General features: G+C 35.3%; 1 protein-coding gene and 1 non-coding gene across 3 annotated transcripts in view; one reads left to right on the top strand and one right to left on the bottom strand.

Annotated features, from left to right (window-relative positions):
• LOC136029201 (visual pigment-like receptor peropsin) overlaps positions 1-26,366 on the top strand; it is a 218,124-nt gene that overhangs the window by 146,073 nt on the left and 45,685 nt on the right. The gene's annotated exons all lie outside the window — the stretch shown is intronic.
• Positions 6,305-6,515, bottom strand: LOC136029780 (small nucleolar RNA U3). The gene has a single exon (XR_010618107.1). It is a non-coding gene; the product is annotated as a small nucleolar RNA U3 (small nucleolar RNA).

Genomic DNA, 26,366 nt, shown 5'->3' with positions numbered 1-26,366 from the left:
GTATTAGGAGGAGGTGAGCCCATCATATGCGTAATAATTTCTGTTCGTTTTAAGTTTTAATGCTTCTCCTTACTTTCAGTTGAAAAAACTCTTTCATATTTATTTTTTCACCGTATTTTTTTTAATAATGCTAGAAAATCCTGCGCTCCCTTTAATAAACTTTTCTTCCCCCATGACAAGTTCCTCCAAGGAAAGTTCCCCCAACATATCCCCCTCTTTTCAACCCCCTTCCCTTCAACCTAAAAATCCCCCAGAAATTGTCTGTACACTTCCAAACAGCCATAACTACATGTAAGCACTGGTCAAAGTTTGTAACTTAAGGCCCCTCCCACGGGGACTGTGGGGGACTAAGCCGTCCCCGAAGGCATAATTATAAGGTTTTTCGACTACGCTGAATAAAATGGCTATCTCAGGATTTTGATCCGATGACTTTGGGAAAATAATTAGCGTGGGAGGGGACCAAGGTGCCCTCTAATTTTTTGGTCACTTAAAAAGAGCACTAGAACTTTTCATTTCCGTTAGAATTAGCCCTCTCGAAAGTTTCTAGGACCACAGGGTTGATACGATCACACTGGAAAAAAAAAACAACAAAAAAACCATTAAACACGCATCCGTGATCTGCCTTCTGGCAAAAAATACAAAATTCCACATTTTTGTAGATAGGAGCTTGAAACTTCTATAACAGGGTTCTCTGATACGCTGAATCTGATGGTGTGATTTTCGTTAAGATTCTACTACTTTTAGGGGGTGTTTCCCCCTATTTTCTTAAATAATGCAAATTTTCTCAGGCTCGTAACTTTTGATGGATAAGATTAAATTTGATGAAACTTATATATTTAAAATCAGCATTAAAATTCGATTCTTTTGATGTAGCTATTGGTATCAAAATTCCATTTTTTGAGTTTTGGTGACTATTGAGCCGGGTGGTTCCTTACTACGGTTCGCTACCACGAACTGTTTGATAACCCAAAAGAATACCCTTTTTTAAACATTAAGTTCCAGTATTCTTCTTCCTTAATTGTAAAACTTCTTACTTTTGTTATACCATTTAAAAAAAAAGCATATCTCTGATGCAAATCAAATTTGTCCATGTTCGTGGGGATTTTTGGAGAACTTTCATGGGATGAAACATGTAGTAGAGAGTAAGGCATATAGTATAGTTTTGGGAATTTTGAGATTCATCTTACTAAAATTGGATCAGCTGATTCCCCTAGTTGCCAAAAATGCTAGATGGCTGATGAAAATAGAAGGCATGTAATGGAATAATATGTAGCCGGCGTCAGATACCGGCTGGATACGTTTGATAAGTTAAATGTTAGGCAGAAAACTGTTGTTGTGAAGGGTAAAGTCCAACAGCTGGCTCGGTATAAGATGAGGATGGAAAAATCTCACCCATAGTCCCCAAACCGTTTATTAGTTGTTTTTAGGAGGGGGGGGTTGAAGCAATATACCCGAGTGAGCTGAGCTTTGGCTGGTGGGTCCTTCCATATTATTAACAATAATAAACAAGATAATAATAACAATAATAATATATATAAATATAATAACAACAATAATAATAACAATTAATAACAATAATAATAATAATAATGATAATAATAATAATAATAATAATAATAATAATAATAATAATAATAATAATAATAATAATAATAATAATAATAATAATAATAATAATAATAATAATAATAATAATAATAATAATAATAATAATAATAATAATAATAATAATAATAATAATAATAATAATAATAATAATAATAATAATAATAATAATAATAATAATAATAATAATAATAATAATAATAATAATAATAATAATAATAATAATAATAATAATAATAATAATAATAATAATAATAATAATAATAATAATAATAATAATAATAATAATAATAATAATAATAATAATAATAATAATAATAATAATAATAATAATAATAATAATAATAATAATAATAATAATAATAATAATAATAATAATAATAATAATAATAATAATAATAATAATAATAATAATAATAATAATAATAATAATAATAATAATAATAATAATAATAATAATAATAATAATAATAATAATACAATAATAGTAATTTAGTTGAATACTACTTTTGGAGTAGTGTACATCCAATTTAATCAGTTATTATTTCAGTTCGTTTTGGTATCCTCTTTTCCTCTTAGATTTTGCCTCAGCACAAAATGCGATCAAATGCATAAACATAATCTCAGTTGTCATTTTCAAAATTATAGCATGTACAAACAGTGGCTGCATAGTTTTCTCTCAAAACTTAGTTTTTTCTATTGTGATACAACAAAGCTTAATTACAGTAACCCTTTTCTTATATATTTGATGTTAAAGACAATCTTATCAAATGTCTGTCACGGAGTTGTGTCAAATAAGTATTTTATCAATAATGATACACTACTACTAAGATGTAATAATGATCCATCCCTACCCTAAGATGTATCAGAAACAAATAAAAGGCATACAAACTAGCCAAGTATGTAACCCATCGAGCCTGAAGGTGCATATGTTTCAAGGTCAAAGAGTTAGGGGTAACCAACTGTAAGAAAGGAGCAGCTAGTCAAGTAATAACTGAAATTCTGGAAAAAAAACTTTGAATTTAGTGCATGCATAAAGGGAATAAGATTTTCACGATGAATCAAAATATGAAAAATTCACCAAGTTTAAAGCTGCCCATCAAAAGTAACGACTCTAAATTGCGCATTCGTTCCTAAAGATGCATTTAATTTATTAGAAATGAATGGTTAACATACAAGCTTATTTAAAATTTCATTTAACCAAGCTGATTCACTTGAAGCAAGATAAAAAAAAAATATGTAGACTGGTGTCTAATTGTTTATCAAACAGTTCATGGTAACGAACTGTAAGTAAGGAGCGACACGGCTCAAAAGTAACCGAAAGTCTGAAGAACAGAATTTATTCAAATAGATACGTCAAAAGAATTGGATTTTAATGCTGATTTTAAATATATAAGTTTCATAGAGTTTAGTCTTACCCATCAAAGGTTATGAGCCTGAGAAAATTTGCCTTATTTTTAAAACAAGGGGAAAGACCCCCCTAAAAGTCATGAATCTTAATGAAAATCACACCGTCAGATTCAGCGTATCAGAGGACCGTATTGTAGAGGTTTTGAGCTCTTATCTGCAAAAATGTGGAATTTTATATTTTTTGCCAGAAGAAAGATCACGGATGTGTGTTTATTTGTTTTTTTTTTTGTTTGTTTGTTTGTTTCCCAGGGGTGATTGTATCGACCCAGTGGCCCTAGAATGTCACGAGAAGGCTCCTTCGAATGGAAATTAGAAGTTTTAGTGCCCTTTTATGTGACCAAAAAAATTGGAGGGCAACTAGGCTCCCTCCCACACTCATTTTTTCCCAAAGTCACCAGATCAAAATTTTGGGACTTTCTTCAACATAGTCGAGAAATCTAATAACTATGTCTTTGAGGACTAATTAATCCACCATAGTCCCAGGAAGAAGGCCCACAAATTATGAACTTTGCCAATTGTTTACATATATTATTGGTTTTTGGGAAGTATAAAGACATTTTCAGGGGGATTTTTTCTGGTGGTGGAGTCGTGGGGAGAGGGTTACGTAGGATAATCTTTCCATGGAGTAATTTTTCATTGGAGAAGAGAATTTCCATGAAGGAGGCGCTAGATTTCCCAGTATAACTTAAAAAAAATCAGAAATTATATTGAAAAAACAAGTTTTTTCAACTGAAAGTAAGAAGCAAAATTAAAACTTAAAATGAACAGAAATTATTACGTATATGAAGAGGTTGGCAACGCCGTCAATACCTCGCTCTTTACGCTAAAGTATTTTAGTTATTTCAAAAGAGCTATTTATTCTAATTAAATGGTTTTGGGATTCAGGGAGCATTCTTTAAAAATTGGAATAAAATTCAGATTTTAGTGTAAAGAGCGTGGTACTGACGAGGGGGCAAACGTTTATGAGGGAGTTTCTTCCCCTCGTCAGTACCTTGCTCTTTACGATAAAGTTAGATTTTTTTTGAATAATGGCCGATATAAGCAATAACTTGTTTGTATTATTTTTCAGCCAATCTTAGCATTTAATATTATCTTAAGCAGCCTCTTAACTATGATTTTTGTGTGATCATAAACCAAAGATATTGTATGTCTTCGGCTTGTGGTTGTTATTAAATAAAAAAGTTTTTTTCCAACTGATAGTAACGAACAACACTAAAACTTAAATCGAACAGAAATTATTACGTATATGAGGGGATTCCCCCTTCTCAGTATCTCACTCTTAACGCCAATGTTTGACTTTTTGTTCTAATTATTTCAGAATGACTCCTGGCACAAAAGGACCTTTTGATTAGAATAATATCACAAACATTTTAGCGTAAAGAGCGAGATACTGAGGAGGGGGCTCAATAGTAGACGGAACTCTAAAAAACGTTTTTTTTTTTTTTTTACAAAACAGATTTTGATACCAATGGATATATATCAAAACCATATCAAAATCAAATATATAAATCTCATTAAGTTTAGTCTTACCCATCAAAGGTTACGAGCCTGAGAAAATTTTCCTTATTTTCAAAAAAGAGGGAGGCATACCCTAAAAGTCAACTGATCTTATTGAAAATCACACCGTCAAGCTTAGCGTATCAGAGAACCCCACTGTAAAGGTGTAAAGCTCTTATCTGAAAAAATGTGGAATTTTGTATTTTTTGCCAGAAGAAAGATCACGGATGCGTCTTTTAAAAAGTTCTAGTGCCCTTTTTAAGTGACCCAAAAACTGGAGGGTGACTAGGGCACCTCTCCCACTAAATTTTGCCCCAAAACCGTCCTGATCGAAATTTTGAGATAGCCATTTTATTCATCATAGTTGAAAGGTCCAACAACTATGCCTTTGCGTATAACATAACCCCCCCCCACCCCCACCCCCCACAGTTTCCCAGAGGGAAGACCTTTAAGTTATAAAATTCGCCCATTGCCTACGCATAATATTTGTTATTGGGATGCATGCATACATTTTTAGGTGTGGGGGGCAAATTTTCTGCTGGGGGTTATTCTACATGGGAAATTTCCATGGGGAGGCAAATTTCCAGGGAGTGAACTTGTCAGGGGAACTTATACACTGCAGGAATTTGCCAGAATTCTTATAAAATATTCTTTTTATATGTCTTGCTTTCTCTTTTCCGTCTCAACTTTACGTTCGGAGTGGTTAAGAGTAATTGTCTAGAGGATATTTCCATGGTAAGGTGGTTTCTCCGCGGAGGTGGAGTCAGATTTCCTGGCATTTTTTGAAAACGATCAGAAATTAAATATAAAAAACAAATATAAAAATATAAAAAGTTTTTTCAACTGAAAGTAAGGTTCAACATTAAAACTTAAACGAAAAGAAATCATTACGCATATGAAGGGGGTAGCACCCTCCTCAATACCTCGCTCTTTAAGTCAAAGTTTGAATTTTGTCCCAATTCTTTAAGAATGACTCCTGAAACATAATTTTAATTAGAACGACAGACACTTTTTAAAATAAAAAAAAACTTTAAGCTAGAGAGAGAGGTGTAGAGGAGGGGGCTACCCCCTTCAAATACGAAATAGTCTCTATTCATTTTTAGCTTTAATGTTGCTCCTTACTATCAGTTCAAAAACTTGTTTTTTAAATTTAATTACCTAATAAAAAGGAGAGCCAACGGAACTAACTTCAGGAAGGGGAGAGTAAAGCTTCAAAAAGAGAATATTTTTGCCCTAATTTCCCATCTCTCTGGCCTTCAGTCAAATACAAAAGACATCTTTTTTGACTTTTTGGTTAAAGCGGAGGAAAAATCAGTCTTACTTCATTCCTGGGAATATTTTTGGACTAAATGGGTGCACTGTAAAAAAAAAATTATATTGTTTGAGATTCAACTAAAATTGTTTATAATGTTTATCAACAAACAATTTGGAATTTCAATAGCTATAAATCGTTGGAATTGAACATTTTAGGCATTAGTGGAATTCCATAATCACTAAAGTATTTCCAAATTGTTGAAAAATAAAAATTCTGCATATAAAAAACTCGGATTGAAATTTCAATTTTTCAAGGAACAAGCATGTTTCATTTTCACATCCCTATCGGAGCCCCTATTTTTAAATAGTAAATAAGTTGGATTTCAGTAACGCTACTGAATTACATGTAAAGTCAACCACTTCGGTGACGAATACTAATGGTAGCAACCTTCATTAACATACAAAGAATATAAGCCATTTGTTGTATCCAAGGCAATCAGAAGGATTTAACAATCCTTCAGGATTTAACAATTCCACAACCACTCAGGTTACATTTATCTCATCCCAACTGGCTGCAATAGCAGCCAGGGACGGTCCTCAATAATTAAGTTCCGACTTAAGCCAGAACCGGTCCTTCTCCCACTCAGAGATTGATGCTTCCACTCATCATCATGGTTTGTGGAAGCGTCAGTTTCCCAGTGAAACCTAAGCAATTATACTACAGAAGTGATACTGTAAAATATGATCTTGAATTTACATTTTTCCTGTCTTATATTTATGTGGAAATGACCGAAAATGATTGCATCTCTTTAATAAATACACTTTAACTATTTCGTAAGCAATTCGAGATTTAAAAATTTCTGTAATATTCTTCCATTATTGCAAAATCTGACTGATTTAAATTCCAGCTTAAAAATTTTTGAAAATCTTTTTTTTACTGTGTGCTGCGGGATGATACCTAGTACCTTAGTACACAAAACTGTTGTTCAATGTAACCAGAAGATTGCGCTTATATGCGCACTGGCACTTAAGGTGAAGAGCTGGGAGGAGCATTACGAGCAGCACCAGGAAGTTTCCTATGGGGATGAGATTCACCACGAGCTTTATTTTCATATGATAGAAATGGAAAACTTCTTACATTCCCATTTATTTACAGTTTTTATCTTTTCTTTTTTTTGCGGGGGGGGGAGGGTTTTCCCCCTGGTCCCTCGTTGTTTTCTGGGGGACAGTCCCATTATTTCTGAGACGATGGTTTATCCTGGATAATTATACTTTATTATTTCAAAAAGCAAATACACAAAAGCAGCTCTTTTTCTCGAGACATTTTTGAAAAAATAAACTCTTATGATGAAGGGTCATGTTAGAAGGGCTGCTTTAGGGTAACACTGATTTGACACTAAAAGACACAAGAAATTAGAAAAATGCAAGTTTTCAAACAGTTCGTGGTAACAAACTGTAGTAAGGAGCGACCCGGCTCAATAGTAACCGAAACTCTAAAAAATGGAATTTTGATACCAATAGTTACATCAAAAGAATCAAATTTTTATACTGATTTTAAATAAATAAGTTTGGTCAAGTTTAGTCTTACCGTTGTTACTTATAAAATTTAAAGCCTTACCCGTATTAAATTTAAAGTCTTACCCTTATAAGATTTAAAGTCTCACCCTTATAAAATTTGCGTTATTTTAGAAAATAGGGGGAAACACCCCCCAAATTGTCATAGAATCTGAACGAAAATCACACCATCAGATTCAACGTATAAGATAACTATACTTTAGAAGTTTCAAGATCCTCTCTACAAAAATGTCGATTGTATTTTTTGCCAGAAGACAGATCAGGGATGCGTGTTTATTTATTTTTTCGTTTGTTTGTTGTTGTTTTTTCAGGGGTGATCGTATTGACCCAGTAGTCTTAGAATGTCTTAAGACGGCTGATTCTAACGGAAATTAAAAGTTCTTCTGTCCTTTTTAAAGTGACCAAAAGAATTGGAGGGCACCTAGGCCTCCTCCCACGCTCTTATTTCCCCGAAGTCACCGGATCAAAATTTTGAGATAACTATTTTGTTCAGCATAGTCAAAAAACCTAATAACTATGTCTTTCGGGACGACTTAATCCCCCAGAGTCCCCGGGACAGGGGCTGCAAGTTGCAAACTTTGACCATTGTTTACATATAGTAATGGTTATTGGGCAGTGTACAGATGTTTTAAGAGGAACTTTTGGGGGTCGGGGGGAGGGGTTTATGTGCGAGGACCTTTCCATCAAGAAATGTATCATGAGGAAGAAGAATTTCCATGGAGGGGCCGCAGGATTTTCTAGTATTATTTTAAAAAAACGAGAAAATAAATAAAAATAGTTTTTTTCAGCTGGAAATAAGGAGCAGCATTAATTCCCAAAATGGACAGTAATCATTACGTATATAAGAGGGTTCGTCTCCTCTACAATGCCTCGCTTTTTACACTAAAGTATTTTTAGTAATTTCAAGTATTTATTCTACGGCCTTTGTGATTCAGGGGTCATTCTTAAAGAATTGAGACAAAATTCAAGCTTTAGTGTATAGAGTGAAGTATTGACGAGGGAGCGAACCCCCTCATATAGGTAATGAAAATATACAAATATAGAAGTTTGTTACGTAAGTTAATATGTAAGTTATGTATATTTATTACTAATAAAAATGTTCGTAAACAAATAAAACGTTCTAGTTGCCATTTTAAGTAACCAAAAACTAGAGGACAACTAAACCTCCTCCCACACCCCTTCTTATTAAAATCGTCCAATCAAAACTATGAGAAAGCCATTTAGCCAAAAAAAATATTATATAGAAATTTCGTTTTAATTATTCATGTGCGGTGAGCCAAAATCAAAACATGCGTTAATTCAAAAACGGTCAGAAATTAAATAAAAAAAAGTTTTTTGTAACTGCAAGTAAGGAGCGACATTAAAACTTAAAACGAACAGAAATTATTCCATATATGAAAGGGGTTGTCCCCTCCTCAACGCCTTGCTCTTTACGCTAAAGTTTTTATTGTTTTAAAAAGTAGAATTGTGAGAAAGAGTCAAATTTTAGCGTAAAGAGCGGGGTGTTGAGGAGGGGACAAGCCCTTTCATATACGAAATAATTTTTGTTTGCTTTAAGTTTTAATGTCGCTCCTTACTTGCAGTTAAAAACAAACTTGTTTTTTTTTATTTTATTTAATTTTCAAGTAAAGGACATAGTGACATTGAAGTTTAAACCAACCAAAAATTATTAAGTATACCAGAGTGATGCCCCCTCCTCATTTCTCCCACTCTTTACGCTAAAGTATGAATTTTGGATCTCTATGCTTTATGAACAGTCACACAAGCAAAAGAGAATTTGGAATTGGATGAAAAATATTTTTCATGACACGTTTCGAATGAAAAAATTTACTAATGTACATTTGCTTTGAAAAGTAACATTTCCGATTAAACTGTTTGATTAACTTTAGAATAAAGAGTTTTCGTAAATAAAGATAAACAGTGAAATGAAAACTTAAAACAAAGAGAAATAATTCCAAATATAAGGGTTGCTTCCCCTCCTCACATCCCGACTCTTTTTGCTTAAGTCTTATGATGTTTCAAAGAGCCTTTTTATTCCTTTTCAATGACCCTTGACCCTTCTTTTTGAGCAGTTGTTCTTAAAGAACTGGGACAAAAAGTCAAACTTTAATGTTAAAAGTGCGAGTTTGAGGAGGAGGCACCAACACTGAAATTTGTAATTATTTCTATTCCTTTTAAGCTTTAGTGTCGCTTTTTACTTTCATTAAATCCATGTTACTACTTACCTAATAACTCGACTGTTTATTCAAACTTCAACTACTAAATTAAAACTATTTCAAATAAACCAAAAATAAATAAATTATAACCTATATATATGAAAAAGCAGATAAATGAATAAACAACTGAATTGAGAATAATAATACATAAATAAAAATATAAAAGAAAAACAATAATAACAAATCCAGTCTCCATCACTCTTTAATACTAAACCCCTTCCTCTCCCCGACCCTACCCCTAACCCCGCCTTAGCCGCTGCCAACACTTACCTTCCCAGCCCACCCTTACTTCTCCAGCTCTTCTTCCTCCCCTACCCAGCCTATCAGCCATAATAAAATTCAACAAATTCCTCCCCTAAAAAAAGTAATCTTTTAAATTATTTTTGCACTGAGGTACGTGTTCCGCCACCCTAATGCTAAATGGTAGCTCATTCCATACAGATGGGTTCAGGTGTTTCGTTGGAAAAGAAGACATAGTACCACGACGCAAATGAACAACCATATTATCACTTTACCTAGTTCCATAGTTATGCAGGTCACTATTTATTTGGTAAAAACTCTTAAAAACATCAGGGGTTAAGCCATTCTTACACTGAAACACAAATACTGCAGCTTGGTAATCTATTATCTTACCTACATTACCGAGATTCAGGGACCTAAAACAAAAAAAGGTGTCATGTATGTCCTGAATTTACCTATCGATTGTTGTAGCAGCTTTATTTTGTAGAACTTGTACTGTTCTATAGTTGCATAAGAACTTACTGCTCCATAGGAGGCAACCGTAGTATATATATGGATGAACCAACGAAATTTTGATGAAATTGCATCACTGTGACATTTCCATGCCAGATGGCAATCAAGATAAAACCAAAGTAGTGGAGACGATCAACTTGCTAAATTGGATTACCACAATAGTTACCTGCCCAGACACATCCAATTGTTTGCCAACTCTACAGAGCCCTTGAAAAAAACAGCCCTTGAAAAAAAGAAAAAATAACACAAATATTGAAAAAACTCTATAAAAGACCATCAATTGACCAGATACGCCTGATTGGAGTAGTCTCAGCTTCGCGCACAAGAATACGACCCTAATCAGACCACACACTGTGATTTCCAAACTTATTTTTTCTTCGCTTTAACCACATGGCGAGCTATTTTTTTTGATCAAACCTGAATGAGAAAAGGGGCAACTTTATCTGGTCTTTGAGCATTATTTGACCCAATTCTAAATCACTGAACACTAGCTATGCCTGAATCTTATCTTGTTCAGCCCATAAACCCTTAGTTAAACCCTTCTTGACAAACACTACACTCTTCATGGTGTACTCCACACTCTGTGAAGGAATCTTCTTCGTACCATTAAACAAAAAGGATCACCTATCCCTTACTGCTAAATGTCGTCTAGTTTGAGCTCAAACTGATTCACGTGGTTTTGCAACAAATCAATCATATGCATGCACGTTTTTAGATGTTTTCCAATCAGTTGAAATTTAGGATGATTTTCAGCATGTACTGCATCATGTATTTCAGAAACCATTGTTTCAACTGGAAACTTAGCATGAAACTTAGCTGCATTCAGCAAAGTTGATTATTGATTAGTTTTTATCTCGGTATCTTTTTTTATCTTCATTCTCTGCAGCTACTACTAGTTTAAGGAGATCTACAATGAGATCTGACAGTAGGCTATCTGTTACAGAATCTTGCCCTTTTCTTAGAAACTGTTGGTAAACATCAGTTTACCGACAGTTTCCTTGGAGCCATTGGTTTCCTTATGGCTGAATTGGGACTAGGTGGATACTACACCCTCATCAGTTTTCTAGGAGCCATTGGCTTCCTTATGGCTGACTTGGGACTATTGGAAATCACAAGTAAAATATACGTTTCTAACACTGATCAAAGCACGTTACGAGGCAAAATTGTCTCTCGTGCTGTATGAGGGCATGGTTTTTTGGAGAAAGCACTTTAGGCGAACCTTTTATCATCAGAACTGAATAGAAGAGTTTTTGCTGGTAATAACATGTTACCAGAACCCCCTGGAAAGCCAAAACAGGCGCACGAGTCGCTTCTTGAGCGAGATACCATTAACGAGGCGCAGGTGCTGGAAGCAGCTGAGCTTATCCATGAAATATTTTACAGCGTAAAAGAAGGATTATCCGAGTCCAAAACTGCCCGTGCTTCCAGCCACAATATTTAAACGAAGTTTACGTAGCTGTTCGTGCAGTCGATATTAAGTTGGGGAAAGAGAACCAAGAGCAGTACAGAATGTTATAGGAATACCTGTTGTTCCGGAGAGACGACAACTATTGGGTGGCAATTTTCCTGATCTGGTGATGGAAAAAAATTCAACGAGAAGTACGAAAACGAGTGTTGGTCAGACGGAGGTAGAGAATGTCTAAATTGCAGCAGATAATTTGGAAATCTGCTATGCCTACTTTTATATTCGTTAACGAACGCATGCAGCACAAGACTGGCCTTGAAGAGTTGACTTTTGAAAATCACGCAGAAGCAATATCTTCGAGAAAAGATAGAGATCTGTTGGACATAGAAAAGATAGTTCGATACATTGAGCCCTAAGAACCCTTCAGGTAGGATTCACAGCTGTTGAAGGTAGTAATTGGTGACCGCGCTTCATTATCTGTGAACGCGGACGATGCCAAATCTATTAGAGAAAAGATTTTGAAGAACAGGGAAGCTAAAGAAATTACCAAATAAATTTCAGGAGAAACTAGAAAGCTGTAACTATGGCTGAGAATTCATCCGTGGTGATAGATAGCGAGAGAGTAATTATTGAACCAACGTCTAGCCGCGGTGGCTAGAACTAGTGATTCTGACTTGAACGAGGTTCTTGTCGTTTGAAAGTTTGTTCGAGGTAATGAGGACAGCTGAGAAAGTCTCTCTAATAAATCAACTGATAAAAATTGAGGGAATCGATGGTCTAGTGACATTGTCAACTTCCCAGAGAGTTTTGGACAGTAACTGGTTATTCCAGAAAATACCTTAGACTGCCGGATATACATGCTCTAAGGTGGCAGAATCTTACGTAGTTTATATCCAAAGAAATTTCGGCAAGACAGTGGTAGCTTTTGACTCTTACACTGATACACCAACGACAAAAAATTGCACACAGCTGAAGAGAACCAAAGGTTTTTGGTGTCCAACGATTGAATTCTCTCCTATCATGAAGATTGTCTAAAGTAAGGAGGAATTTTTGAAAAGACCCAAAAATAAACAACATTTCATCGACCTACTAACTGAGAGGCTAGTGAACTCAGAACACGAAGTTCTACATGCTCAGGATGATGCCAATGTCTTAGTTGTACAAACTGCAGTCGTTTGTGCTGAAAATTTGTCGACCACTTTGATTGGGAATGATCCCATTCTATTAATCCTTCTGCTGTACCATGCCAGGCATGATGTATGTGATATATTTATTCAGACAGATACGCATGAAAACAACAGACGAATATATGACATAAAAAAGATCCAAAGCAAACTAGGAACCGAAGCAGCAGAAAATCTACTCGTTTGCCATGCAATGCATGGCTGCGATACAAAATCTAGACTTCTCGGTGTAGGGTAACCAGCAGTGGTTTCCTTGTCACGTAAAGACAGTATTTTTAAGAAAACTTGCAAGATCTTTATGAAACCAGGATCAAACCACCAGGAGATCACCTAAGCTAGAGAGAAAGATTTGCTCCGAATATACAAAAGGAGAAGTAACGAGAAGACCATGAGGGATGTCCAGGTGTGCTTATTTACTATGCGGGTTGCAAGTTATAATGATTTTGTTCTGGCAGAACGGCTTCCGCCAACTTTGCCTGCCCCAAATTACCAGTTTTACAGTTGATATTTGCAAACAGTGAGTTGGCAAGACACGTCAAATTCACTAAAGCCCGAATAGTGGGGCTGGTGCCGCTCTTCGTCATGGAATATCTATCTTTCCAATATGACATATGCATCACTTGCACCTAAAATTTGCTGAAGATGGTATAGTGCCAGGGCACCAGAGGGTACAAGGGTCATAGATGCAGCTGCCGTGGGAACGGTTTACCCTGGAACTTCACATGCGGGGAGTGTAAAGGGGCGTTATGTGCTTAAGCTACAGCAAGACAAAATGAGGACGATAACAAAGACGAGTAGGAAGAAGAATTAGATTTAGGTTGTGCTTTAAAATAAAAATATTATTGTGATTAGTTTACCTGAATTCTAAACGTTCCATTTATAACAGATTCAATTCAATTCAATTCAATTTATTTTCAAAACGGCCAGCGGACAAGCCGAATGTTCGTTCAGTCGTCAAAACATAAATATAAATATATATATATATATATATATATATATATATATATATATATATATATATATATATATATATATATATATATATATATATATATTTATATATATATATATATATATATATATATATATATATATATATATATATATATATATATATATTTATATATATTATATATATATATATATATATATATATATATATATATTTATATATATATGTATATATATATATATATATATATATATATATATATATATATATATATATATATATATATATATATATATATATATATATATATATATATATATATATATATATATATACAGCACTTATGAAATAATTTAAAATAATTCTAATCTTCCACCTAAAATCAAAATACAATAACTGACTAGTCAAAATATAATAAAATATAACTAACGAATTAAAGCAGCGTACAAGCCAAACATCCGTTTTAGTCGTCAAATCACTAATACATGTACAATCCATAGTCAACACTCATGAGATAAATTAAAATAAATCCAATAATCAACTTAAAATCAGTACACAATAACTGACTAGTCAAAATATGATATAACTAACGAACTAAAGCTGTAGCTATTCTTGCTTACTAGCAGTAACATCAAAAAACTTTACAAACGAGGGAACAAAGCTTTTCAAATATCTGTTCAGAGACACATTGATTGGCTGTATACGAGGTAGAGCTTCTGCTACTGCTGGTCTTTCTTAATGTGGTTTGAAGTCAGGGGGCAGTATGGATCGATGGGATGTGCTTTTCCACACCCTTGTACCAAAAGCAAGCGACAGTTTTTGTCGACGGCTAGCAAGGGAATCTAGACCAAACTGTTCAAGAAGGGCACAGTATGGGACTTTGGGCGCTTTTTTAATTACCAGCAATGCCCGAAATTAAGCTCTCTCAATCGCGTCCAACTCCTCCTGCGTTAGTCTTTAATGCCAAACGGTGGAATAGTATTCAAGGCAAGACCGTATAAAAGATGTATAAGCTCGCAAAGGAGATCCAAAGGAATTCCGTGTCGAGACAGCAGCTTCAGGGAGCTAATACCAGCTTTAGCTCTCCGGAGCTTCATTTCCGTTTGTTTCTCCCACTTTAAATCAGCAGTAAGATACACTCCAAGTAGTTTAAGTTCAATTACACGGCTGGAAGGGGAAAGTAAAATTCTGGGTTGCTTTTAAGAAAAGATAGGATCCTAGGTTTTCACCTCGATTAAAGAATTAGTTTTCAAGTAGTTAAAGTAATTAACCCCTCATATTACAGGGCCCTCAGAGGGGGACATCGGTTAAATAGTAAACAAATTTGTTTTTTACCTCATATTTGGAAATACGCTGCTTTATTTGATATAAAATGATCCTTTAGCCGCAAAGGAATCTGTCAAATGATGATCTGCACATTTTAGCCACCCCTCCCCCCATTCTTAGACGATAAAACTTGATACCTTGATACGGAAAACTGGATTCCTGACGTCGTATTCGGATTCGTCACGCTTGATATGATAGGAAATGACTATTTAAACTCCGAGAGTTTTATAAACACATCAATCTACTGTCCCCCTCATTTCCCTCCTTCAAGGACAAATATGGGCAACTTATTAAAAAGGGATTTTGATGGACTTTTCTTGTGGAATGCAGCTGGTTTTCCAAAACATTTTAGTGTAGAAAAAAATTATTTTGCAATTTTCACAAGGTTAAACAGTATTTTTACTCCACTATATCAATATTGATTCCTAACAAGAAAATAGGAGTAAGAGCTTAAGGAGACAGTAGGCAATGGTATATTTACGGGGAAGATTCGGAGTCCCAAACCCCCAACAATTTATCAATATTTTTGTTAAGAGCTTAATCTCTGACTTGCCGCAGTCGTCTTAATTTCTTGCACCATATTTTAACAATTAACTTGGGTTGGTTCACAGCAGTACAAATTTTTCTTTTTACAGGTCTTATTTTACTTTAAACATTTGTCAAGGTTTTTCCTTTTAAAGATCTATTTCAAATCATTAGCCGTAAGTTTTCATTCCATCCCTGTCCACTCCATCCCCATCCATGATTCATTCAAACACGTTTTTAACACCCTGATCTGTTTTGGCTTGACATGGGTCAAAAGGAGGTTCAGGGATCTAGGAATATGACCAATTAAGAGCGCATCAGCATACACCTCGCATTTTATTTGACTTACAATTTAAATTTTGTCAGAAAAAAAAAACCTAAGTTCAAGTTTAAAAGACTTAGAAGTATGTCTAGGAAATCGAAGCAGACATCGTGAAGAGACTTTTTTCACCCTTAGATACTTTTAATTTTTCGTTTTTAGAAAGTTTTAAAACTTTTAAGCTTCCCCCTCAAATTACATCCCCAAAAAGAAAGATGAAGAAAGTCCATGCCACGTCACACATGGGCAATTCTGAGTTCTGAGGTCTTTATTTAACCATAAATTTCATAAACAAAAAACTACTTCAGGACAATCTCCCCTATAAGGCTCCATGACCGGGAAAGAACAGGGGAGAAAAAAATAGCAACAAAAAAAAAACAAAAATATCGAGTCGCTCACCTTAATAGCACATGATTTCACAAATTCAAATAAATATCCAACTCAATCCAGAGACATCAACTCCAAGGGAAACCGGAAAAAATATTTGCTAGCTAGAAATTCTCTAACATAACGTTTGAACATACCAAACGAGTGGCAGCTTCGTGCGAAATCTGGGAGCGTGTTCCAGATCCTGTTGCAAGGTGTCAGAGGGTTGAAGTAAGACCTCACTGAAGGAGTGTGAAGAATCTCTAAATTGTTGGAAGTGCGGAGATGATAATTCGATTGATCAGAAACAAAAGATATATTATTACATAGGACAGCAGGAAGAGGGCCGTGCAACTGTAAAAAAATACAAGAAGAACAAGAGAGAAAGTAGAGAGATTTCAAATCAAGCAAGGGTTTAAGTGAAGATCGGTTAGTTTCCTGAATAAGAGTCCTTACTTTATCGTAAAGTTTTGAAAGTGGCTTCAGAGACGAGGGCAAAGTTGACACCCAAATAACAGAACAATATGAAACAAAAGACTGAATAAGGCTGCAGAACAAGATTCTAAGAATCGACCCTGGAAATATGTGTTTGAGATTTCTAAGGATCCCGAGACTCCCGGAGACTTTAATTTTAATCAGCTCAATATGAGGCTTGAAGGAAAGATTTTCGTCAAGCAAGATGTCTAAGAATCAAACGTAACGATCATTAGATCTAATTAGAGAATCTCTTGATACGTGTATTTCGTTTAAGTCAGGGCAAGCTTTTGAGACTCTGGAGAAAATGAGGAAACATGACATTTCGACGTTTAAGGCAAGATAATTTACATTTAAACACTGGATAACTCTTTCAAAAAGGGATATCATCTTCGAACGAACATCAGATTCAGTTCTACCAGTTGTGCCAAGAGTACTGTCATCAGCAAAAGCAATAAGTACATTCGGTAAGGACGAACTCCTGTCACAATTAGTGACAGATACTGGTTGACAAAGACGACAGCAAACTGTAAGTTATAATTTTTTTAACCGCATTAATAAGGTTATTAACATAGATTAAAAAGAGTATTGGCCCAATGACAGATCCTTGTGGAACGCCAAACTCTATTCCAGAACGGTTAGAAAAGTGCAGATCAACTGAGTTGACTCAACCAGATAAATATGATAAAAACCAAGGATAAGCATTCTCTCTTATACCAATATGGGACAGTTTCAAAAGATGAATCTCGTGTGTTAATGAGTCAAATGCTTTTCGAACATTGAGAAAAAGAGCAGCAGGTATCAGACCAGAGTCAAGAGAAGAATGTAAAAAATTTTAAGAGAGTTGCAAATGCATGCTCAGTTGAGTGCTTCGCCCTAAAACCAAACAGAAAATCATGAAAAAAGTGTTTAGAATTAAGAAAATCAAGAAGTTGAGAAATCATAGCTTTTTCAAAAATTTTACTAAACACTGATAAAAGAGATATAGGATGATAATTTGCAGGATCACTATTTGATCCACCTTTAGAAATAATAATAACACGAGCACGCTTTGAAAGACTTGGGAAGACACTGTTTTCAAAAGAAAGATTGATAAGTCTCGTGAGGCAGAAATGATGACAGGAAGAATGAATTTGACAACTTTAGTCGGAATACAGTCTGGGCCAGAAAACGAAGAGCCCCTCAAATCATTGATAATTCTGGCTATTTCAGCTTCAGAGACAGGTTCAAATGCCAATTATTTAGGACAAGGTCATCAAAGGGGAGACCTAAAATCAGGTAGAGAAGAAGAAGGACTTACAGAAGAGGCTGCAGTTTTATATATATATATATATATATATATATATATATATATATATATATATATATATATATATATATATATATATATATATATATATATATATATATATATATATATATATATATATATGTATATATATATATATATATATATATGTATATATATATATATATATATATATATATATATATATATACATATATATATATACATATATATATATATATATATATATATATATATATATATATATATATATATATATATATATATATATATATATATATATATATATATATATATATATATATATATATATATACCAGCTGTTGGGGTGGCGCCCCCCCAAGCCCCCCCCCCCGCGCGCGTAAGTCATTACGCACCATATTAGTTACGCGCCATTGTAGTTGTGTCCCTATGTCCCACCTGTGAATATAGATAGATATATAAATATATATATGTTTTTAACTACGTAAAACTTGCAAATATACAACATTCTTTGCTGTCCCATTGTCTGTGCATATAAATAGATTGTCAGGTTTACCGACTCTTGAACATGCAACATATAATAGTCCATGGAGAAACAATCCGTATTCAGATCTATACCTCATGATTCTGATGATTGCCCTTGAGCTTTGTTGATGGTGATTGCTAATCGACCATTCCCTGTGTCGCCGTCGTCATTTATATATCCCCCTGTCCCCCCCAGCGTCCCCTTTGTAGTTGTGTCCCTGTGTCCCAGTCGTCATTTATATTCCCTGTGTCCCGGTCGTCATTTGTGTCCCGGTGTCCCAGTCTGTGATTTCTCTTTGAGTGTCCCGGGCGTCATTTATATTCCTTGTGTCCCGGTGTCCCGGTAGTCATTTATATCCCCCTATGCCCCCCGGCGTCCCCGTTGTAGTTGTGTCCCTGTGTCCCGGTCGTCATTTATATTCCCTGTGTCCCGGTCGTCATTTGTATCCCGGTGTCCCGGTCTGTATATACATTCGTTTTTTTAGTTTTGTTTTTCTCCTTTATTTTTCATTTTTTTCCTTTTTCATTTTTTTTCTTTTTTAGTTTTTTTAGTTTTTTAGCTTTTTTAGTTTTTTTATTAGTTTTTAGTTGTTTTTTTCTTTTTAGTTTTTTTGTAGTTTTTACCTTTTTTTTAGTTTTTTTAGTTTTTTTACTTATGTCCTGGTCGTCATTTATACTCCCTGTGTCCCGGTCGTCATTTGTGTCCCGGTGCTTTGTTGATGGTAATTGCTAATCGAACATTCCTTTTGTCCCGGTCACTTTCTCTTTGAGTGTCGTCATTTATATTCCCTATGTGCCGGTGTCCCGGTCGTCATTTGTGTCCCGATGTCCCGGTCTGTAATTTCGTCAGTTGAAAACATGACGTCAGTCGACACACAAACATGACGTCACCCGACAGACAGACCCACACACACACAGACAACTTATTTATATATATATATATATATATATATATATATATATATATATATATATATATATATATATATATATATATATATATATATATATATATATATATACACACACACAATTTTATATATATAAAATTACTCCTTTAGTCATTTTTCGTCTCCTCAGTAAGGTTTGAACTTAATTATCTTATTCCTTGATATATTTTGTAAATCAAGTTTTTATATATCTGATATGTTTTACTCCTATACCCGCTGTTAAAATATATTTTTCGCATTCAAGGAAAAAACTGCTTTTCCACTCTCCTGTAAAACAGGATTTTACTCAAGTATCTCCTTTTGATTGAACTCATCCACGCTGTGAATTAAAGGCTTAAGAAATAGAGTATACATCTACTGGCCAAAGAGAGGGGTCGAACTGCTTACTAAATAGAATTTTAGATGAAATGCAAGTAATATTCGCAGAATGGAGCAAGAGAAAGAGCGTACGCAGTGTTAGAAAAACCAAAGGTGGAGGGTAAACACTTTTGGTCAAACCGGGCTTGAAACGAAGCGTACGTACTGTTTACCAAAGACATTCAAAGAAGTAGTTAAACACTGCTGACGAAAGTATTTGGTGACAGTGGGTAGGTACTTTTAACCAACTTGGGTCAGAGACAGGGATTCGGCAACATTAAAAAGGACGTGCAGCTTTCAACAGCAGTACTCACTGAAGCTGAATCTGCGCCAATTGCCCGTAAAGAATACTTGCGATTAGCTGCATTGATAGAGTAATTAATACCTTGATGAGCTTCCTCACTAAGCAACGACAAATTACCGACGAAGCCACAACAATAAGTTGGCACTGCTGGGGTCAACTGGCTCGAATGAGACAGGGAAGACTCCTATATGACACTTTTTAATAAAATGGCTGTGTCAAAATTTTGATCGGATACATTCAGGGAAAAGAAAGCTCGGAGGGGCTACTTTCTCATTGATCACTTTTGACTCCTAAAAAGAGAACTATAACTTTCTATTTACAATCAAATATTTTATCCAAAGTTTATACAACCACCCTTTCAATAAAAGCTCATATGCCTCCGGGGCATATCTTACAACCCTTGTCCCCAGGCCTTGGGGGGTATGCCAGCCCAGAGAATTTTCATATGATTCTTGGATGATTTTGAATAAAATGGCTGTCTGAATATTTTGATCGGATGTATTTCGGGGAAAGAGGGCATGGAGGGAAGGATGTCCTCCAATCCCTTTTGACGCTTAAAAAGGGGCCTTTAACTTTCAATTTTCAATCGAAAGAGCCTTTTCAAAAGTTTATACGACCATCAATTCCTTAAAAGCATTATACGCCCACGGGAAAAACTTACTACATTTGCCTGTCGTCCCCGAAATTTCTGTTATTAGATCTTTGGACTATTTTGACCAAAATGACTACCTAAAACACCGATCGGATACATTTGGGGGAAAAATAACGTGGGGGGGCTAGTTGCCTTCCAGTCACTTTTGAATCTTAAAAAGGGCACTAGAACTTCTGATTTCCAATTGAATGATCCCCTACGGAAGTTTATGCAACCACCTTTCCATAAAACCTCATATGTCTCCTGGCTATAGCTTAAAACCCTTGTCCCAAGGCTCTGGGCGTTTGTGTCAACCCCGAAGGCATTGTTTTATAATCTTTGTACTAAATGAACACAGTTGTAATCTCGAAATTTCGTTCAGACACATTTGGCGAAAAGAGGGCGTGTGGAGGGGGGCTAGTTGCCTTCTGATCATTTTTGTTTTTAAATAGAGAACTAGAACTTTCAATTTCATATCAAATGAGTTTCCTCCAAAGCTTATTTGACCACCCCTTCCATTAAAACCTTATGCGTCCCCGTACAACACTTACTCCTAAACTCTAGGGGTTTTGTCAACCCCAGTTTTCTTTTATCAGATCTTTTTACTATTTTTAACCAAATGGCTATTTGAAAGTATTGCTCAGATGCATTAGGGGAAAAGACGGCGTCGCGGAGAGACTCGGCAGGGGGGGGAGGCTAGTTGCCCTCCGATCACTTTTGACTCTTAAGAAGGGCAGGTGAATTTCCGATTTCCAATTGAATGATCCCTCTCTGAAGTTTTTGCGACCATCCCTTTCATATAACCTCTTGGGAGAGAGTACATTGAAGCCTTATGGCCTTTTCTGTAGTCAACGCTAGAGCCTAGCATCTGAAGTGCTCTCAGGATTTTGTTTAGGGTTTCCATGGTCTTGTCATTTAGTTTCCAGGTTGTAAACCCCTTCTTAATCCAAGCATTAGATTTAGGATGTTTTTGCTGTATTGTATCAGAACACAAAGGAAGAGTTGGACTGATGCTAAGATCTTCTGTTAAAATAGCTTCATTCTTGGTTTATTTACAAGATCAGATATTCGGCTAAACTTTTCGGAAAATGAAGAATTGACTCCAACAGTAGCCAATAAAGTTCTGCGACTGTCATTTTCTTCTATGAAGTTCAGGAAATTTCTAAGAAAAGAGATTCGTGTTGTCCTTTGATATTCCGGGTCAATTCTTTATTAAACCATGTGAAGTATTCTTGTTCTTTGTAAGTAGCGAAGTTTTCTTTATTCATAGTTGATCTCCGCAAAAAAGGGAAATAAACTACAATGTGAAAAAAAAACAAGAACTCAAGTTTATCTTGGCATTTTCTTGCAATATTTTTTGTTGTTTCCAAAGTAACACTTCCGGAGGTTTGTAACTTTGATATTTCCCGAAGCTGAATAAAAATCCAAAGAGTTTATTAGCATTGTCTTTCCCACCTCTGTCATTCCAGGCAACTACAAAAACAATCAATTAATCGGGCTTACTTGTTTGTTTCCATAGATATCAAGGTTTATTTGTCATCTGTTAATAGACTTGACTAATCAAGATTTGGTGCATTATACGTAATTTTCTTTCCCCCCTTTTGTTGAATGTCTCTGTTTATCAGTGCTTCCTTCATTGACTCTTACCTAAAATTTTTGGAAGATAGAGTTATGGATGATATAGTTACACTTCTTCTAAGATTAAATTAAATAAAAAAAAACTAATTTTTTTAGGTGAAAGTAAGGAGCGACATTAAAACTTAAAACGAACAGAAATTACTCCGTATATGAAATGGGTTGTCCCCTCCGCAATCCCTCGCTCTTTACGCTAAAGCTTTTAATTGTTTTAAAAAGTAAAATTGTGGCAAAAGAGTCATACTACAGTGGCAAAGAGTAACTTTTGATAGGTAATATTCTTGTTATGTATACGAGGGGGTTTGTACCCTCGTTAATACCTCGCTCTTTACACTAAATCGTAAGTTTTGTCCCAATTCTTTAAGAATGACCCCTGAATCAGAAAGGCCGTAGAATAAATAGTTGAAATTACTAAAAATACTTTAGCATAAAGAGCGAGGTATTTATCTCCTCCTAAATACCTCGCTCTTTATGCTAAAGTATTATTAGAACCCCTCATATGCGTAATAATCTCTGTTCGTTTTAAGTTTCAATGCTACTCCTTCCTTTCATTTGAAAAAAGTTTTCATGTTTATTTTTCATTGTTTTCTTATAGTAATGCTAGAAAATCCTGCGCCCTTTTCATTGAATTTTTCTTCCCCCATGACAGATTCCTCCAAGAAAAGATCCTCCAACATAGCCCCCTCTCCTCAGCCCCACCCCCAAACAAAATAAAATCCCCCTGAAAACGTCTGTACACTTCCCAATAACCACTACTATATGTAAACACTGGTCAAAGTTTGTAACCTGCAGCCCCTCCCCAGGGATTGTGGGGGAGTAAGTCATCCCCAAAGACATAGTTATTCTGGTTTTTGACTATGTTGAACAAAATGGCTATCTCAAAATTTTGATCCGTTGACTTTGGGAAAAAATGAGTGTGGGAGGGGGCCTAGATGCCCTCTGATTTTTTTGGTCACTTAAAAAGGGCACTAGAGCTTTTTATTTCCATTAGAATGAGCCCTCTTGCGACATTCTAGGACCACTTGGTCGATACGATGTCCCCTGGGAAAAAGAAAAAAAAACAAAACAAAAAAAAAACAAAGAAATAAACACGCACCCGTGATTTGTCTTCTGGCAAAAAATACAAAATTCCACATTTTTGTAGATAGGAGCTTGAAACTTCTTAAGTAGGGTTCTCTGATACGCTGAATCTGATGGTGTCATTTTCGTTAAGATCCTAAGACTTTTAGGGGGTGTTTCCCCCTATTTTCTTAAATAAGGCAAATTTTCTCAGGCTCGTAACTTTTGATAGGTAAGACTAAACTTGATGAAACTTATATATTTAAAATCAGCATTAAAATGCGGTTCTTTTGATGTAGCTATTGATATCAAAATTCATTTTTTTAGAGTTTTGGTTACTATTGAGCCGGGTCGCTCCTTACTACAATTCGTTACCACGAACTGTTTGATTACCACGAACTGTTTGATACAAAAGTTAGTTTTTTAACTGAAAATAAAGAGCGATATTAAAACTTAAAACGAACAGAAATTAATCCGTGTATGAAAGGGGCTGTTCCCTTCTCAACGTCCCGCTCTTTACGCTGAAGTTTGACTCTTTCTCTCATTGTGTGTGTGTATGTGTGTGTGTGTGTATGTGTGTGTGCGTGTCTGTGTTTATGTGTGTATGTAACATACTTTGCCTTGTAATGTACTTTGACCAATGTTTGGTGCGTATACTTTACTTATGATTTCGGAAATTCCCAAGTCAGCCATTTTGAAGCCAATGGCTACTAGAAAACTGGTGGGGGTGTGAAATTCACCTATGACAACAATAGCATTTCTTAAAGCACTTGTGGCAGGCTTTGCATCGATGATCCTTTGTCTTCCAGTAAACTGGTCTGAGCGCTTCAAAAAGCCAGAGCGCTTCAACCTTCCATTCATTGCCATGAGTGTCATTCATATTTGTCAAACAAACATAAGTCCTTGGTTGTGACGTGGTCGAGATTTGGTAAGTGTAGAATGGCACGACTCTAATTGACTTCAATTCATCTTCATTTACTTATTTTCTCTGTACGGAAAGCTTCCGTGCAGCAACTCAGGTGTAGACACTTCAATAGCTCCCATTCCATGAAAGATATTCAGGCCGTCAATAGTAGCAATACCATGATCAACGTTGTCTACTGCATACTGATAAAAATATGCTTTCTCTTCGGACTTTTCCAATAATGTTTGATTTTCTGCTGCAAATCATTCAGTTTTTTTACTCCTGATTACGAAACCAAGATTATGCAACGTTTCAATTAAAATTCGGGATAAAAAATGGTGATGCAGCTGCGAAGCCAGTCCTGTTTGCAGAGACGACATTAAACCCCGTGGTCTGCATGCCTGTATTATAGCCTGTGCAATAGAAAATATCAAAAGAGGCGACTTTACACCTATTGATGAAAGCAGTAGACAAAGAGATGGGCACACGAATTTCAAACACTTTTCTACTGACGATAATTCGCAAAACACTTTGTAGAAATTGTTTCTTATCGCAACGATTTTGACTTCACTTTCTGTTGTCCTTCCAACAACTTTGATGAGCTCTGCGTTTTCACTACCTACTTTCACCTCTTGGTGATGCTCTCGTAATATCCTGTCAGCCGTATCAAACAGTTCGTGTTGACGAACTGTAGTAAGGAGTGACCCGGCTCAATAGTAACCAAAACTCTAAAAATGGAATTTTGATACCAATAGCTACATAAAAAAATCTAATTTTAATGCTGATTTTAAATATATAAGTTTCATCAACTTTAATTTTACCCATCAAAAGTTACGAGCCTGAGAAAATTTGCCTCATTTTAGAAAATAGGGGAAACAACCCCTAAAAGTCATAGAATCTTAACAAAAATCACACCATCAGATTCAACGTATCAGAGAACCCTAAAGTAGAAGTTTCAAGCTCCTATCTACAAAAATGTGGAATTTTGTATTTTTTACCAGAAGGCAGATTACGGATGCGTGTTTTTTTGTTTTTTTTTTCCCAGGGGTGATCGTATTGACCCAGTGGTCCTAAAATCTTGTGAGAGGGCTGATTCTAACGGAAATGAAAAGTTCTAGTGCCCTTTTTAAGTGACAAATAAATTGGAGGGCACCTAGGTCCCCTCCCACGCTAAATCAAAATTCTGAGATAGCCATTTTATTCAGCGTAGTCAAAGAACCTTATGACTATATCTTTGGGGACGACTTACTCCCCCAAAGTCCCCGTGGGAGGGGCCACAAGTTGCAAACTTTGAGCAGCGCTTACATATAGTAATGGTTATTTGGAAGTGTACAGACGTTTTCTGGGGAATTTTTAGGTTAGGGAGGGGGGGGGGTTGAGAAGGCGGGAATATGTTGGGAGAACTATCCTTGGAGGAATCTGTCATGGGGGAAGAAAAGTTTCATGAAGGGAGCGCAGGATTTTCTATCATTATTTAAAAAATGAAAAAATAAATATGAAAAAGTTTTTTGAACTGAAAGTAAGGAGAAGCATTAAAACTTAAAACGAACAGAAATTATTATGCATATGATGGGATCACCTCCTCCTAATACCTCGCTCTTTACGCTAAAGCATTTTTAGTAATTTCAACTATTTATTCTACGGCTTTTGTGATTCAGGGGTTATTCTTAAGAAACTGGGACAAAGTTTAAGCTTTAGTGTAAAGAGCGAGGTACTGACGAGGGGGTGAACCCCTTCATATACGTTATAAAAACATGAGAATACAGAAGTTCGTTACGTAAGCTAATTTGTTAGTTACGTATATCTTTTACTAATAAAAATATTTGTAAACAACTATAAGTTCTAGTTA

The sequence above is a fragment of the Artemia franciscana genome, chromosome 7 (genome assembly GCF_032884065.1).
Source record: "Artemia franciscana chromosome 7, ASM3288406v1, whole genome shotgun sequence".
Classification (NCBI taxonomy): domain Eukaryota; kingdom Metazoa; phylum Arthropoda; class Branchiopoda; order Anostraca; family Artemiidae; genus Artemia; species Artemia franciscana.
Note: the sequence above shows the minus strand (reverse complement) of the source record. Positions and strands in the feature narration are given on the sequence as shown.